This window comes from Chinchilla lanigera, unplaced genomic scaffold (genome assembly GCF_000276665.1).
Source record: "Chinchilla lanigera isolate Chin_1 unplaced genomic scaffold, ChiLan1.0 scaffold00114, whole genome shotgun sequence".
NCBI classification, from domain to species: domain Eukaryota; kingdom Metazoa; phylum Chordata; class Mammalia; order Rodentia; family Chinchillidae; genus Chinchilla; species Chinchilla lanigera.
This window is the reverse complement of record NW_004955515.1, coordinates 5127759-5135219: the sequence shown is the minus strand read 5'-3', so window position 1 is coordinate 5135219 and position 7461 is coordinate 5127759. Positions and strand designations below refer to the sequence as shown.

The 7461-nt window shown below is 45.3% G+C and overlaps 1 non-coding gene and 1 pseudogene across 1 annotated transcript; both read left to right on the top strand.

Annotated features, from left to right (window-relative positions):
- The first annotated feature begins 939 nt into the window (after positions 1-939).
- Trnag-gcc lies at positions 940-1010 on the top strand. The gene has a single exon. It is a non-coding gene; the product is annotated as a tRNA-Gly (tRNA).
- A 790-nt stretch (positions 1011-1800) lies between these two features.
- LOC102010935 lies at positions 1801-2996 on the top strand (annotated as a pseudogene).
- The last annotated feature ends 4465 nt before the right edge of the window (positions 2997-7461 follow it).

The following is a 7461-nucleotide window of genomic DNA, read 5'->3' as shown; positions in this document are numbered from 1 at the left end:
GTAGCTTTATTTATAATTGGGGAAATGGGGAAGCAACCCAGATGTCCTTTGACAGGTAAGCAGATGAATGAATTGTGGTTCATCCAGGCAAGGTAGCATGACTTGGTGCTAAAAATAGCTGAGTGACTAAGCCATGAGGACATGGAAGTGTCTCAAGTGCATATTAAGTGAAAGAAGCCAGTCTGAAAAAGCTACCTACTGTATATTTCAGCTCTGACTTTATGGAAAAGGCAAAATTACGGATATAGGAGAAAAATCAGAGGTTGCCATGGATCAAGACAATGTAGGGATTAACAGGTACAGCACAGGGGATTTTTTTTTAAGGCAGTGAAACTCTACTGTATGATACTGTACTGGTGGATACATGCCATTAACCACATATTCAAACCCATAGACACTACACCAAAAAAAAAAAACCTCTAATTAAACTATGGACTCTGAGCAGTGAAGATATGTCAGTGTAGGTTCACAAATGTGACACATGTTCCTCTTTGGTGGGGGATATTTATAGAGTGAGGAATTTTTTCGTGGGATACAGAGAGTGTATGAGAACTTTCTGTATTTTCCAGTTGTATTTGCTGTGAAGCTACAATTGCTCTAAAAATAAAATCTATGAATAAATAAATGAAAAGAATTTTGGAAGTAGAAAAATTACACAGCAACTCCTATAAATCAAATAGATATCAAGTGCAAGAGAACAATGAACTTAAAGTTGGAGCTAGATTGGGCCGGGGATATAGCTCAGTGGCATAAGCTCCTGCCTGGCAAGTGCAAGGTCGTGAGTTTGATTCCTGGTGCCAAAAAAAAAAAAAAAAAGATAAAGTTGGAGCTAGAAACGCACAAAGGGAGAATCTAAAATGCCCAAGGAAATATATGAAGTGATGCTGGTCTGTTTTAGTGACCAGGAAAATGCAAATTAAAAGGCAGTGATACTAGCTGGCATTGGTGGTTCAGTGGTCGAATTCTCACCTGCCATGTGGGAGGCCCAGGTTCGATTCCCGGCCAATGCATAGTGATAGTAAGAGATATATGTGTGTCAGAGAAATGCTATTTCATGCCTGTTAGACTGGTCAAAATTACTAATTTTGATTGTGATGTAGGTTAGAGAGGAAGCAAGCAGCAGAATCTCTCTGGGTAGTGCTATAAATTGGCACAAGCACATGGGGGTGATTTGGCAGTGCAGTAACCTGAGGCTGCCAGGTGCTAGGATGTCCCCCTCCTGTGCCCAGATAAGCCTCTTCCACATTAGTGGAGGGAAACATGAACAGCAATGCTTTCTTTTCTTTTTTTTTTTTTTTTTTTTTTCAGTACCGGGGATTGAACTCATGACCTTGTGCTTGCCAGGCAGGCACTTATGCCACTGAGCTATATCCCCAGCCCAGCAATGCTTTCTTAATTAAAAAAAAAAAAAAGGTTAGAAACATCAGTAGGAGAAATGGATGAATCTGTTGCAAAAAATTACGCACATAACTGCTAAAATAAATGCACTTGGTCTTTACCAGTGTGATGAATCACAGAAACATAAAGCTGCACAAGAAAGAACTTTCAGTAGAAATGTATGTGCGGCGTGATTTCATTCATATACAGAGGAGAACTCTCCAAATGAACCCTGTATCATGGCTCTGAACATGCAGTCAAAGAATGACAATAGAGAGGCCCCATGCGCAGAGTTTCGTTCAGACCCAGGGTCCTCCCGGCTTTCCTGCCGCCACAGTTGACAAAGAAGCAGCCTTTGACAAGGGAGTGGAAGAACATGTGAACAACGAGGAGTGCAAGATATGGAAAAAAAACACGCCTTTTGTTTAGGATTTGGTAATGACCCGTGCTCTGGAGTGGCCCGGCCTAACAGCACAGTGGCTTCCAGATGTAACCAGACCAGAAGGGAAGGATTTCAGCATTCATCACTTGTCCTGGGGACACACGCATCAGATGAACAAAACCACCTTGTGATAGCCAGTGTACAACTCCCTAATGGTGATGCCCAGTTTGATGTGTCACACTATGACAGTGAGAAAGGAGAATTTGGGGGTTTGGGCTCTGTTAGTGGAAAAATTAAAATAGAAATCAAGATCAACCATGAAGGAAAAGTAAACAGGGCCTGTTATATGCCCCAGAACCCTTGCATCATTGCAACGAAGACTCCATCCAGTGATGTTCTTGTTTTTGACTATACAAAGCATCCTTCTAAACAAGACCCCTCTGGAGAGTGCAACCCAGATTTGCATCTCCGTGGACGTCAGAAGGAAGGCTACAGGCTTTCTTGGAACCCAAATCTTAGTGGGCACTTACTTAATGCTTCAGATGACCATACCATCTGCCTATGGGACATCAGTGCTGTTCCAAAGGAAGGAAAAGTGGTGGATGAGAAGACCATCTTTACCGGGCATAGAGCACTGGTGGAAGATGTTTCCTGGCATCTGCTCCATGAGTCTCTGTTTGGCTCAGTTGCCGATGACCAGAAACTTATGATTTGGGATACCTGGTCAAACAACACTTCCAAACCAAGCCACTCAGTTGATACTCACACTGCAGAAGTGAACTACCTCTCTTTCAATCCTTACAGTGAATTCATTCTTGCCATAGGAGCAGCTGTCAAGACTGTTGCTTTGTGGGATCTAAGAAATCTGAAAGTTAAGTTGCATTCCTTTGAATGAATCACATACAGATGAAATATTCCAGGCTCAGTGGTCATTCAGTGGTCACCTCACAATGAGACTATTCTGACTTCCAGTGGTACTGATCGCAGACTGAGTGTCTGAGATTTAAGTACAATTGGAGAAGAACAGTCTCCAGAAGATGCGGAAGATGGCCTACCTGAGTTGTTCATTCATGGTGATCGCACTGCCAAGATACCTGATTTTTCCTGGAATCCCAATGAACCTTGGGTGATTCGTTCTGTATCAGAAGACAATATCATGCAAGTGTTGCAGATGGCAGAGAACATTTATGATGAAGACCCTGAAGGAAGTGTGGATCCAAAAGGACAAGGACCCTAGATGTCTTCACTCTTGATTTTAGACTCCCTTTTTTTCCTCTCAATCCTGAGATTGATTTAACACTGGTTTTGAGACATACAGACTTTGTTCAGCTATCCCTCCATAACAGGTACCACCAATAATACTATTAACCCCAAAAGTGGGTGTTTTCTAAATATTAATTGGGGTACCTGATTCAGCAAAGCCACAGACTTATATTTAAATTTTCTTTAGCAATTTTCTAGTAACAAACCCAGGACTAAGGTAGCTATGAAAAGGGGAATACAATGTATGATTATTTTTCTTTTTAAGCTATATCATCAAGTTTTTCAGACTTTTTCAGTAAAGGGTAGAGTGAGTAAGGAATAGAGCCACGTGAGAATAGGTGTCTAAGCCATGAAGTATAAGTACTGTCATTTTTATTCAAGAATTAGGGGAGAATCGAGTCATAGATTCAAACTCTAAATCGTACCTGACTTTCCAGGATGCATCTTTTCCTGTGTAGACTAACTAGTCTCCTCTTGGTTTCTTCAGTTAAGTCAAGGCTACATGTTCCTCCTTCCCCATATATTTTTGCTTGTTAGCGTATTTCTTGAGCTGTTTTCAATTTATTCCTTTCTGTGAAATGGTTTTTGGTTGTGGTTTTGACCTGGGACCACCAAGTTGTAAAGATGTATGTTTTTACCTGACAGTTGTGCCTCAGGTAGACTGTCAAGTTAAGAAAGGGAACTTGAAGAGGGACTTTTCAAATTAAGTTAATCCTTAATAAGAGTTGTTTTTCTTTTAAGGAGTTTTAGTCCTTGACCACTGGTTTGATACCATCTCTATTTTAGGTGACCTGTTTCACCAGCAGGCCTGTTACTCTCCATGACTAATTATATAAGTGCTTATAATGGAATAAATTACTTTTCTACATAAAAAAGAATGACAATATATACGTATTAATAAACTCCAAATTCAAGACAGAAGTTGTGCATGGAGTGGGACAGAAGGGTACAGAGGGGAACTCAGTGGCACTGTACTTCTCATACATGAAAAATGAAGGAAACCAAACTCCCTGGCTGTGGCTCATGTGGGTGTGCACTGATGCGCAGAGTATGGATGAGTGTGTCCTCACAGTACAGGTGTGTACCAGCACGGCCAGCACCAAAAAGACCTTTAAAGAAATGCTTGTGCTCTGCCTCAAAAAACAGCAAGTGACAAGGGTGAGGAGGGAGAATTCATGAGGTAGGAGCGCCATCAGCCAAGACCAGGGAGAGGAAGAGGTGTCTGCTCTGGGCAGGACTCTGAAAGTCAGAGACAGAGTACATCCTTGGGAGCACACAGTAGCCCCCGGAGCTGAGGAGGGAGGTGAGCCCTCTGACATCACGGCATATTTCCCTGGCTCGGACACAGCACCCCTCCCATGTGCCTAGCAGGGCATCCTTTCTTCTGTATTCTCCAGACATTGCCTGAAAGAAGAACCACAAAACATCACAGCAGGCCTGGAGTTCAACAGTTCAGACTCGGCCACAGGGAGCCACTGATGAGGCCAGGCTGTGGCCAACTGTCAAGGCAGAGAATATTCACAGGCCAAGGCTTGGTGGGATGGAGGGTCCCAGCCAAAGCAAAGTGCCAGGAGGCCAGAGGGGAGGAGAGCAGGAAACCTAAGAAGCCAGGCCCAGAACCATGAGAAAGGCAGGCAGGAGCAGCCAGCCACCCACAGGGATGAGTTAGGGAGGAGCCCTTGGAGACCTGTGGGAGGGTCAACAGGAACAGCAATGGCAGGCCTAGGCAGCCTGGAACTACCTTGAGTTATGCAAGTGCTACAGGCTGCAGTGACAAAGAGCTGGACTATGGTGTTGGGCAGGTTAGGTCAGTGGGACTCGCAGCCCTCTCTGAGCCTGAGAGAAGCTGTAGGAATGTACCACTGTCCACACATGCAAAGTGAAGGTGATGCCCCACAGCCTCCTGGCTGTTCTGGTGTGGTTTCCAGGCACTGGGGAGGTACTATAGGTGAAGGCCCAAGTATAGCCCAATGCTATGGGCTATGGGATGCTTCTAAGGCAGGAACTGTGGGCCCACTGAACAGACAAGGCTGCAGGGAACTGCAACTGACTGAATCTTCACAGCATCACCTGGCTCCAGAAAGATGCTCGTGTTTGCTGGATCAAGTGGGCAGAGTCCCTATGATGGGAGCTAGAGGTGGGGCCACAAGGAGGAAAGGCAGGCAGTGGAACCTGGCTTTGGGTTGTTTGGAACTTGCTACATAGTTTAGACTGGGCTTGAGTTCCCTATGTAGCCCAGGCTGGCCTCAAACTCATAGTGATCCCCCTACCCCAGCCTCCCCAATACTGCGATTACAGGTGTGCATCACCATGTCTGACCTTGGTTCCCCTTCCTTGTGAGTCCCTGCTCCAGGAAAAGGATGTCCTCCCTCAGCCCTGGCGGACAACTCAGGGTGGACACTGTCCTCTCCCAGGGGACCCACCTCAAGTTAGCAATTTGTATATCCAGCCAAGTCTCTAACAATGAGTCCCAACAAGAATAAATGACTCACAGCTCTCAGGAATGTGAACCTGCTTCACCACCACCTCAGCGGCCAGCAAATGCTTTATAAAAGTAATTAGCAAACAGCAAACCCTAGCATGCTACAGAGTGGTTGGATTCTCTGATCAAAGACTTGGTTCCACAGCTCTCTGATGAGAAAAAATGTTTAAACTGTAAACACCGCACAATGCAAGGGCTAATGAGAAAGCAGACACTCTACTCTCTACTGTAAAGTCAGCTCAACAGGTAGTTTCTGTCAAAACTGATTAAAATACGATATATGTAAGAGCTAGAGTGTAGCTCAGTGCTAGAGCACTTGACTAACATGTGTGAGGCTCTCCATTTGATCCCCAGCACCACAGAAATTAAAGTGTGCAAAAGCCCTTTCATAGAAATTTACCATGGAGGGGCTGGGGATTTAGCTCAGCGGCAAAGCGCCTGCCTGGCAAGCGCAAGGTTGTGAGTTCAGTTCCTGGTACCGCAGAAAAACCAAAAAAAAAGAAAAAAAAAAAGAAATTTACCATGGATATACCTGTGCATCAAGAAAAATTCAACTCCTCCCTCTACACCATGCTTTCTCTTTCGCCTAACATTTTGGACTGGAGAATTGTGAGTTGTGAAAGGCTGTTCTGGGTTTTGTAGGATGGTGGGACAGTTGATTTTATGGGTCAACTTGACTGGGCCACAGGGTGCCCAGCTGATCCAACATGATTCTGGAAACACCTATGAGAGTATTTATTTCTTTGTCCTGGAGGTTGGAAGTCAAGATCAAACCTGGGTTTTTTGTGAGAACTGTTCTGAGCAGATGGTGCTTTCCATGTGTCCACCTGCAGCAAAAGGAGTGAACAAGATTCCTCCAGCCCTTCAGATGGGCACTAGTCCCATTCATGAGGCCTTTGAGCCATGACAAAGCGCCTACCTCTGACTACTATCACCACAAGGGGTGGGATTGCAACACTTGAATTTAGGGAGGATGCAAACATTTAGACCACAGCACTGAGGTAAGCCAATGGTCTCCCTGATGCGGGGGGGTGTCTCTCAGCAATTTGAAGGTCTGAACGGAACAGTGAGGCCACAATTCCTGAGTATGAGGGAATAGCTTCTGCCTTGGGCCTTCAAACTGAGATGTGGACTTTTTCTTGCTTTTGGACTTAAGCTGTAACATTAGTGCTTACTGGAGCCAGCCTTCAGACTGGAACACAGCTTGCGTGGGTCTGCAGGCTTCTGCCTTACCGTGAACGCACGCTCTGGGACTTATCAGCCCTTGTCATCATGTGAGGACATTCCTGAGAGCAATTCTCTTTTTCTCTGTATGTGGACGATTGCTTCTCTCTCTGCAGAACCCTGATTAATGCAAACGGTGAGCAGCATCCCTAGTACTCACTCATTAGATGCTAACAGCATCTGCATTCTGGTAGTGACAGCCCCAGATGTCTCCAGACAGTCCCATATGCCCCTGGGGGAACCACCAGTGCACACACATTGCCAGGAAGGCAAGTACAACTAGCGTCTGAGGCCTGTGGCAGGGACAGTGGGGGTGACTGTGAGCTATGATAAGGTTGGGGGCCATATGGACACAAAACTGATGAGGAGAGACCAGGAGAAAGAACTTTCATAAGAGTGAGGAGGAGATGCAAAGGCCCTCAGGCAGGGTCATGCCTGAAGCTGGGAGTCAGACAAGGGAAGGCAGGCTTGAAGGGGAGGTAAGGTCTTTCTTTTGAGTTCAGTAGGGGGAAATAATGGAAGAATTCTTTGCAGTGTGTGTGTGTGTGTGTGTGTGTGTGTGTGTGTGTGTGTCCCTAAGGTACAAGCCATGGTCACACAGTTCCTCAGTGAGATGGACCCAGTGGTAGCACTTACTTAGCATGCCCATGCTGAGGATAGGGATATAGCTCAGTGGCCTAGAACCTGCCTAGCAAGCGTGAGGTCCTGAGCTCAATTCCTGGCATCAAAAAAA